The sequence below is a fragment of the Tupaia chinensis genome, unplaced genomic scaffold, assembly GCF_000334495.1.
Source record: "Tupaia chinensis unplaced genomic scaffold, TupChi_1.0 Scaffold000313_1, whole genome shotgun sequence".
NCBI lineage: Eukaryota > Metazoa > Chordata > Mammalia > Scandentia > Tupaiidae > Tupaia > Tupaia belangeri.
The window spans coordinates 2,989,111-3,000,110 of record NW_006159806.1 but is presented as its reverse complement, the minus strand read 5'-3'; the positions used below and the strand labels follow the sequence as shown (position 1 = coordinate 3,000,110).

The 11,000-nt window shown below is 34.1% G+C and overlaps 1 pseudogene; it reads left to right on the top strand.

Annotated features, from left to right (window-relative positions):
• The first annotated feature begins 1,015 nt into the window (after positions 1–1,015).
• Positions 1,016–1,664, top strand: LOC102491997 (cysteine and glycine-rich protein 2 pseudogene; annotated as a pseudogene).
• Positions 1,665–11,000: the final 9,336 nt, after the last annotated feature.

Sequence of the window (11,000 nt, the reverse complement as noted above, 5' to 3'; positions counted from 1 at the left end):
CACATGGCTGACCACAGTTTGAGTCCTGGACCTGGTGGCTTGCTTTCACACTTTCTCTCTCTCTTTCTCTGTCTCTCTCTGGTCAAATTAAAATAAATGAATATATATTTATATATATATATATATACAAATATTATTATTATTATTTACTTTTTTATCAATTCATCCATTGATGGCCACAGATTGATTGACTGTCTTTGCATTTGTGAACAATGCTGCAATAAACATTAGAGTGAAGATATCTCATCATTTTTTTTTTTCCCTTGGACGTAGACCCAGTAGCAGGATTACTAATAATAATTGGTAGGTTCATTTTTATTTTTTTGAGCAACCACCATACTAAATTTCCTGACAGCTGTACTAATTTACATTTCCATAAATAATAAACAAGAGTTCCCTTTTCTCCACATCCTTGCCAGAACCTGTCATTCTTTGTTTATGTGATAATAGTCATTCTACCTGGGAGACATGGTACCTCATTGTAGTTTTTATTTTCCTGTGCTGGATGATGTTTTGACTCACTTGTCGAAGCTAAAAGATTTGATGACATCAAGGTGGACAAAGAAATGGGTTCCAGAGACTAGAATGGGAAGAGAGGAATAGGTAAAGGGAACTGGGTTAACAAATACAAAACTGCAGTTAGAGAGAGGAATGAGTTCTAGAGTGCTATCCCCCAAAAGAGTGATTATATTTAATAGCAAATTAAAGCATATTTCAAAATAGCTTGAATGAAAGATTTTTAATGTTCATAATGCATAGTAATCTAAATGTTTAAGATAATGAATGTGTTTATCATACTGATTTTATCTTTATATATTGTGTAGATATATTATAAAATCACACTGTATCCCAGAGTCTATGTACAATTACTTAAAAAATTTTAAAATATTTTGATGAAAGAATTTTGTATAATTTCCCCTTAAGAAAATGTTTAGGCTCTCAGATTCCCTGCGCCCTTCCTCCTATCCTGCTTTGCCAGTTCAGCCTGAGGTGTGCGCGCTTTCCTGGACGCGAAATGCCTGTCTGGGTCGGTGAAAATAAGTGTGGCGCTTGAGGTTGGACCGTGCACCACGCAGAAGAGATGCAGTGTGGTGGGAGGAGCTTCCATCACTGCTGCTTCCTGTGCATGGTTTGCAGGAAAAATTTAGGCAGCGCAACAGTGGCCATCCATGATAAAGTGATCTACTGAAAATCCTGCTATGGAAAGAAGTATGGGCCGAAAGGCTACAGGTATGGCCAGAGGGCTGGCACACTCAACATGGACCGTGGTGAGAGGCTGGGCATCAAGCCAGAGATTGTTCAACCCCACAGGCCTAGGACAAATCCAAACACTTCTAAGTTTGCACAGAAGTTCGGGGGTGCTGAGAAGTGTTCCAGGTGTGGAGATTCCGTGTATGCTGCCAAAAAGGTCATTGATGCTGGAAATCCCTGGCACAAAAATTGTTTCTTATGTGCCAAGTGTGGGAAGAGCCTTGAATCAACAACACTGAGAAAGAAGGTGAAATCTATTGTAAAGGATGATATGCAAACAACTTTGGACCCAAAGGATTTGGCTATGGCCAAGTAACAGGGGCCCTTGTTCATGCTCAGTAAAGGTGGTAAACCCTGAACTAAGCATCACATTGAGTGAGATTCTCTTCATAACCAAAACACAGATAATCTTGTAACACTAAACTACTGTGAAATCCTACCAGCATTAAATACTGCAGTACTGTTTATTACCCCGTACTTGGATAGGCTGGATAACCTGTAGGAAGAAAGCACTGTATCTTTTTGCTTTTATTCACTAGCGTTTTTAAGAAACATTTTTCATTTTAAATAAAACTTTAGCTTGAAAAAAAGAAAATGTTTATCCTCTAAAATATACATGAAACAAAATTTAAATACAAAAATGAATTGATAGACAATAGTTGTTATATATTTAACAGGTGATATTTCACACAAAGAATACCTAAATACTCCTCATACATATGTTTGTATTTAGAATATATAAAATGGATATGAAATGATATCAAACCCTGAGAAGCAACGACTTTCAAGGAAAGAAAGTTCGAAAGACAGGGGTGAAAAGTGACCATTGTGTTTTCTTCATATTGACAGAATTTGTTCAATGAAGAGCTGCTTTTATCAGGTGGAGTTTGAGGGTCTTTAGATTACTTTCCAGGAGTAGTTCGTGAATGTGTGAAAAAGTATGAGCATTCAATGTACTGAGGCTAGTTCTATAAAGTTGTTAGTTATCGTGGGCAGAAGTGTACGGATGAGGTTAGAAGCAGATAATGAAGGTCTTCAGGCTAATCTCTCTGTAGATGTACGGAAAAAAATCACTGAATAAGCTTGAAGCAGAAGAGTAAAGTGATTAGATTTGTGTTTTGGAAAGATCATTTTGAACTTGAATATTAAATTAATAAAAGCAAATTAAACATGATTCCTGGTCTCTGGTACCTTGTTTCTGGCTTTTGTGTTAGAAGATCTCACTGCCTAGTGACACAGCAAATCTGTAAACAGACAAATCATAATACAAAGCAGCAGTATTAAAATATTTAAAAGCAATGAGTGGACTGGCAAATGTAGTCTGGGGGAAAAACATCACAAACAAAATAACATTTCATCTGGACATGCATACTTATTTGATGAGCTATTATTTTATTTGTGTGCAAATAAAACATAAATTTTCCATCAAACCACCATGGATCAGGAACCAGAAAATATGAATCTTCCATGGGTGACATGATTTGATGTCTCCTGTGCTATTTAAGTATTCTCTTTTTATTATGTAGCTGGCATGATATCTTATTTTCTACATATTTTAAGCATTTCTGAAATAGGTGAACAATGAAATTTAATTATTAGACACAAGGATTATATATTTGATAACACTAAATGAAATTTACATCTTTTTAAATAGCAAAGATGAACAGATAAAGCAAATATACCATGATTTCTCAAATATATTTCTTTTACTATTACAATGATTATTCAAATTAAACTTAAAAAGTCATACAGAGGATGATAGTTTCTACTGTTTAGGCATGGAAAATGTATTTAAAATCAATTTTATTTACCTGCTTCCACATTAAACTTTATCATGAATTTTAACATGGGATGGTAGAAATGCTATATATTGAAAAAAATCACAACTTTTCCACATGACTTCAAAGAATTATTTTACCTTTTTAAGAACATTTACCCTCAAAACATTCCATATAGGAAATTTTGCTAACCACACAAAAAAGTAAATATTGCAATTACTGTGATACAGATTAGTGTTTAACATTTCCTCAAATTTGTGATATCTATATATCAAATAAGTAAAAAATTTAAATAATCTAGAATATAAATATTGAGTCTCAATTAGAAATCTCAGTTCAAAAGTCATTTGAAATGCATTTTCACTGCATTATTTCCATATTTATAGACTAAGAGGAAATGATGATGTGTAAGGGATAATGGACACAGACTTGAATATTTATTTTACACAGGAAATTTATATTGATTAATGAGACTCAAGATTATTTCTTTTTGGAAAGAGATATGCTTGCTAGGGAAAATATACGTAGGTAAGATGGAAAACAAAATACTATTTCTGTTCTAAGATAAAATGTCCTGTGGAATCCCAGAATCTGCTTTTGTTTCTGTTATGGTCATATATTGCTCTTTATTTTGTGCATTTAGAATGATCTATTTTGTTTTTATTCTGTTTCCAGGTAAACACATGATATATTAGAGTTGAATCTCCTATAGTTATGCAGCAAAAATATATAAATCCTGCTTTCTGTTATAGATTGTGCAAGAAAATTTTTTAAAGTAAGTGTATGCACACATTTTTAATGTGCAGACAATTTGCATTCATTTGCACTTTGAAGTAGTCTTATCCCCTCACACTTTTTCTACTTTTGTTACTTTTGAACCAATTTGCATAACGCATGAAAGTTACCCAGCTGTTCAGTGGAATATATTATTTTCTGCTTTCAAAGAAAGTGCAAGTGACATTTTCTGTCCTTAATTTAGTACTCATTTTATTACATTTCCAGTTAAAGGAACATAAACACCACAAAATCTGAATATATGCTGAAAATAAGGAAAAGGTTGGAACTCAGTACTTTATATGTAAGATACAATTACATGGTAAAAGTATATTTCTCCTTTTTTTTCAAAGTACAGTGCTGATATTAACAAATTGTAGCAAATATGACACAAAGAAGTCATTAACTATGATAGGAAAATGTATGCAAGTAAACAAAAATTATTATGGTAGCATAGATACACGTTTAGAAAGGTTATGATTGTTTCTCATATTTTTACCTAGTTTGTCTTTATATTAAAAATAATACATATGATAAGAAATATTATATAGCTGATTCAACATATCAGAAACAATAAGATTTTGTTAAGGTTTACTAGAGTTAAAATGCATAACGTAACAGGTATATAAGCTAAACATAGCTAAGCAAATGAGACTAGATTATAAACCCGTTTCACTTTTAGCAAAAATATTGTTTTAGAAATTTATCACATTACTCTTAACTATCATAAAGCTTTATTTTGTTAGATACTCAGACATCTCACATCATTTCATAAAGTTTTATATATTTTTTTCTATATGAACAGAAAAAAATAACAGATTTTGGTTTTGTTTGGCCAGTAGACTGAAAAAAAAGTAAATATTTTTCCAAAACCACTTTAAATATTGATCAAGTGTATAAAAAATATAAAATTTGGGGGCCAGCAGATGGCATAATGCCTATGTTGCTGGACTCCTATGTAGTTGACTGTGATTCAAGTCCTGGACTGGGTGTCTTAAACTCACACCAGGCATCTGTAAGTGCATGCCCAAGATCCTGAGAGGAGAATGGAGGAGAAGGGATCACACCGTGGCCATCCCCCCTGGGGGGTGATTTCTTGTTTTCTGTCTCTATCTTTCTGGTGAGTGCACATGCCATATAGCAAAAACCTCTCCAAAAAGAAAGAAAAGAAAAGAAAAAAAGAAAAGAAAAGAAAAGAAAAGAAAAGAAAAGATAAAATTTGTATTCAATAGTTTGTGATAAGTTTTTAAATGAAACTTTATGGTTTCTGAGATTTATAATACCTTATAATCTACTTTCCATTGGTATAATAATTAGATTAATCTCATTGTTTGGTGTTACTTTACCCAATGAAAATGTTTTAAAAAATTATAACATTGTAATTTGTAAAATTTATAAAATACAGTCAAATGTCTAAGTATTTAATAAAAATAATAATAATAAGAAGAAATATTATATAGCTGATTCAACATATCATATTTGTGTGTGTGTTTATATATGAGGAGTTAAAATAAATATGCACAGAGACAAGAGAGAGAAATGAATATTCCACCAAAATAAATAAATGGACAGATCTATATGGACAGATCTATTTGCCTTTTCCTTTTCTTTTTTTATTTGATATTGAAAACAAAATTATTATTCTAACTCATAAAATACTCATTTTTTTATCTTTTGTTTTAAAGTTTATTTTTATATAGTTTTTTTTTTTTAACTAGAAAGATTCAAAATAGTGCTGGCCCTATAGCCCAGTGATTAAGGAAGCCAGATCCCGCACCAGGGCTCTACTGGCCTTACTGCCTTGAAAAACACTCTGGGTGCATGTGTCTATGTGCAGAAAATGCCGAAAAGATAGTTAAATGAAGGCAAAGCAATCTGGGTGTGACAACACCCTACTGGAGTGTTTTTCTCTCTCTATCTCTTCTGTTTCTCCTTTTGGACTTGATTGGCTTGTGTGCATGCATGTTTAGAAAAATCATATTGTATGCTATAAAGATGTATAATGGTTAAATGTAAATATGACATGAGAAAAAGGAGAAGGGCTAGTAAATAATTTTTAAAAATCTAATGCAGTAGTGTTCAGAAATTTGACTAATTGTAGAAACATGATAGATAACTATTTATAGGAACTTAATAATATTAATATACTGTGCCGTGCTCTTGAGGATCTTAGAATGACAATGGTCAAGCCACTTGCTTGGTGCACATAGTAAGCTTTTGCTTTGAGTCTTACATTTTAGAGCCCGTTTGCGTCCTCTGACACATTTTGCATCTAGAGTAGGAGGGCAGGAGTGTGGGTAAAGGAATGCACCAGCCTGGAAATTTCACCCTTTATAGACCATACCCCTTGTACTACTGACTCCAGAATTCCCTTTCCATGTGATCTTGACCATACTTCCCCAGTCTGAGTAGATCTTTTTATTTATTTATTTATTTATTTCTGAAACTTTTTAAAAATTCATTTACACTCATTCCCTAAGCATTGACACAGCATAAAAAATGTAATTTCCCATCCAGAATATACTGCATGGTGACTTAATCATGCATGTTATCTTTTTGCTGCTGTATTTTCTGCAAGGTGAGCAATGCTTCCAGTGTGTGAGTAGTGGCTGACGTGGCAAAATGGTGACTGTTTTAGAATGGGCTGTTAAAATGGAATGTTACGATGTGTGGACTGAGGAGTCTTCATCTATGCTCATGTGTGCTAGGTCCCTAAAGGTAGGGGGTAAAGTAGGGTGTGGGGCAGCTCATAGACCAGAAGTCTCAATTTATACTTTTGTGCCAAATTCCCTAAAATAATTAAGGCTACTCTAATCATTGAGTTAGAATTAATCCCAGAGATTTGGACACCAGAGACTATTCTCTTACCTCAAATGCAACACTATTTTTTGGTATGTTTACAGTGAGATAGAATTTATGTGGTTACTTGGGAGACATCAATTATATCTTAATGGTGCTATCAAAAACGAAATAATAAAAGGAACAAAGAAAGCACCGTGCCCATAAACAATTAATCAGTGTTGTAAGACAAAGTTGAGTAAAAAAGAAAAGCATGTTTGGGAGCAACAGAGAAAATATTTCGTACTATACATTGCCTAAGTTATACTTCACTGAAATTCATATGTCTAGTGAGTCGGGTGCAACATTATACTGGGCTGAGTTATACTCAACAACTTACATTACTTGGATTATATGTGCTTTGGATGATAATGAAAAAGAAAAAAAACAAACAAACAGACAAAAAACAAATACTTCTCTGATTGCCTGAGGATATGGATGGAAATAACATATATAGAGAACCAGATGTGATGGCATGGTGAATTTTAGTCACCCTAAGACACAATGGACAGTAATTTGATCCACCAAGGAAAATAGGTTTAATAGTTAACAACTGTAAGAGCCAACTTTCACAAAGGATTGTTGAAGTTTTGTCAAATACTTCCAAATGACCTCCTATATCAAGGAAAATTATTACGTTAAAAGAAAGAAAAATTTGAAAGAATGAAGATTTATTTCTCATTTGTCTTCTTCTTCATTATTACTTTATCGTTTTACTGATGAGGAAAGCATCAGAAGAAAGTTGTCCTTCCAGAGAAGTAACATGGAAATCTAGTAGGGGGAGGTTTTAAAAAAAGTCTATGAGAATGACGTGGTGAGCAATACCAGTGTGATGGAGAGCCACAGCATTTAGTACAAGCCCTGAAATATTTAGTAAAATATTAGTAAAATTTTTTGAGAGGTTTTTGCCTTAGGGCGCGTGTGCTCGCCAGACAGACAGAGAGAGACAGAGAGACAGAAAGTGAGAAATCACCCCCAAAGGGGGATGGCCATGCCGCAATCCCTTCTCCTCCATTCTCCTCTTGGGATTTTAGGCATGCACGCACACGCACCAGCGTGAGTTTTAAGCCACTGGGTCCGGGATGCGAACCACGGTCGACTACGTGGGAGTCCAGCGACATAGCCATTATGCTAACTGCTGGTCCCTTTAGTAAATTAATTTTTTTTTTTTGGAGAGGTTTTCGCTATAGGGCATGTGCGCTCGCCAGACAGAGAGAGACAGAGAGACAGAAAGCGAGAAATCACCCCCTAGGGGAGATGGTCACGCCGCAATCCCTTCTCCTCCATTCTCCTCTTGGTATCTTGGGCACATACACACACGCGCCCTGCGTGAGTTTTAAGCCACCGGGTCCCGGACGCGAACCGTGGTCGACTACGTGGGAGTCTAGCAACATAGCCATTACACTAACTGCTGGTTCCCCCTTTAGTAAAATTTTTGAATGTGGGAGAGATCCTCTGGTTTGTAAATGGAAGCTAAAAAGCTAATGTGACTACAAGACTCCTCACAAAGATGAAATATGTTCACTCTGAGGATAAGATGCTACTCTGCTCTGTACAGCTCTAGAATACAGGGCTGACACCAACTAATAGATATTATTAAAGGCAAATTTTTGTAAAGGTGTTATTTTGTTTTCTTATTATTAGATCTGTTGCCAAAAGATAATTAATAGGGTGTGAATCAGCAAAAGTAAGAAACCACTTGGCAGGGTTGTTAGAAAAGATCCAAATGAAAACAAAATAAATACTAACACCTTCTATAAAATACTTTGATTTTAACAGGAAATTTTACATTTTTGAACTGAGAATAAAAGAAGAGGGAAATAGGAAAGATTCTGAAGATTTAAGGAAATTTTAATAGAAGCCATTGCAACAATTCAGTTGGAGAGAAATTTAAGCGTTTATTTGTGAAAACTATTTTCTAAACTGTTAGCTCCATCAGGAACATTGGGGAAAGACATATTGAAGTATTTATGGCAAGCTTTGTTCCTTATTTGGTGGCACTCCAATGATTCTATTCATATAGTATCTTTCTTCATAAATCCCAACAACAATCATTCAGGGAAGGACAAAGACAGTATATCATGCCTACACAAAGCACAGAAACCCTTGACGTGTGTATATTCACACTCAGTGTTAGAAAAGCGTGTGTTTTCTAAACACAGCAGCAGGTAAATGGTTCTAAATAAAGTTGCACACATAAAGATTAATATTTGAAGAATAAACATCCCTTAACTAGGGATTTTATTAAAAAAAAAAAAGTGCCCATCTAACAGTAGGTTTGAATTTAATCTACAGTTTATTTCATGTTCAGAATGTCAGAATTTTGTTAGATTACCAAGTTCCTTTTTCTGATCCTCTCATTCATGAGTCTGTGCAAGTGCATTTAGTTATGTATACACATTCCTCTGTAGGTGTGTACATTTGTATAAATACAGGATTTGGGGAACTGACATGGGATAAAGTGAAAAGAAGAATGTCTTCATTTTCTATGAGTAGGGAGTCTTTACAGTGGCTGGGGAATCTATTAAATTTGATTCATCTTCAATTTTCTGGAATAAAGAATAAAATTACTTGGAATAAAGTATTTTTATTTAATATAAATGAAACCTTGTTTCTCAATATATGTATAAGAGATTGCAAATCAACTTGTCCTTCTTTTATGATTTTCTCCTTAACCCTTTTCCTTTACCTTCACTATCAAAGAGAAGCAAATTAAAATGTATGATTTGTTTCCAAAATCAATTTTTTGTTTAATATCAAAGTCTACAATTCAAAGAAGTATATAAAAAATTACTTTGTCCTTTTTATTATTATCCAAATGGCATTAGAAAGAAGAATAAGACGTTTTTATTCATAAGTGAAATTATGGTCTATTTTATTCTAGGCTTTCATAGAAAGTTTTGCATGTGTGAGTCAGCACCTCAAAGCAAATCTCATTTACAATTCATGACATCTTTTCATCCCAAGTATTTAGTTTCATTTCCTTTGCTTTTTACTTCTTTTAACTTTTAGACTCACATTTAGGCAAAATTACAGTAATCCTTTTCTCCTTTTGCCACAAATCCACCATGAATCTGAGAACACTTCGACTTTTTTTTTTTTTTGGTGAGCTTAAGAAACTCTGATATGGATCTGAAATAGTAATTTACTAAGGAGACTAAACTGTAAAAATTTTATACTTTTTTTTGGAGAGGTTTTTGCTATAGGGCACGTGCGCTTGGCACACAGACAGAGAGAGACAGAGAGACAGCGAGAAATAACCACCCCAGGGGGGATGGCCACGCTGCAATCCTTTCTCCTCCCTTCTCCTCTCGGGATCTTGGGCATGCACGCACAGGCGCCCGGTGTGAGTTTAAGCCACCGGGTCTGGGACTGGAACCGTGGTTGACTACGTGGGAGTCCAGCGACATAGCCATTAAGCTAACTGCTGGTCCCAAAATTTCATACTTTTAATGTGTCTGTCATTGAAATTCAGATTAATTGATTCAATTGATCCTTTCAAATGGTTAACAATTTGAAAACTTTAACATTTATAATCTTATTTTATTTTATGCAAACATGTTTGGGAAGTGATTTTAATGTTTTCCTTTCTTTCAGTGTTAGACATTACTTACCTTTTTTTATTATACTTAATTTCATTTATTTTGAATTACCACATGCATTCCCATCCTTGATTGTGAGTATTAAGGTCAATTTTATTAAGGTTAGATTATTAATACTGTGCTTTTACAGGTCTATATTTCAGAATGAATTTGAGATGGATACAAGCCAAAGAAAGTAAAAGTAATGGAAGTTATTCCTTCCTTCTTGGATTGTAAATGCCATCACTGGTTTTCCTTATCCTACCTACCTACCATCTCCCCCTGCCCACCATTCCAACAGGCCCTTATTGTTCTAAACAGCCTAACATTTTATTATAGATTCCTATTGAGATTTAACAGATCTCTCCTCCCCTCTGGAGACTTGCCTATTTTTTTCTTTCTGTTCATTTTCAAAAATACAAATTTAAGTATCTAGACCTTCTATCATAGCCTCCTTTATTTTGATTCACTTGTTAAACCCCTTTACCATGGTAATTCCTAGGTATAAAAATAGATATCCTTCCAAAGACCCCTCTTTTGTGTCACAGTAAAAGATGCCTCTCACCTATCAATTCCCTTCATTATAAGGTTGAGATATTATTGTCCGTGATATCAATAATACTTTTTTTTTTCCTTTCTCTTTGTGTACCTATTGGAAAAATCTTGCTGTGTCTTCCGTTTTTGTCAAAAAAAAAAAAAAAAGAGAAAGTTTTGCCAAAGGGCAAATCTAAATCTTTGTATATCCATGATCGCCAGCTTCACCAACCTCCAAGGGTTC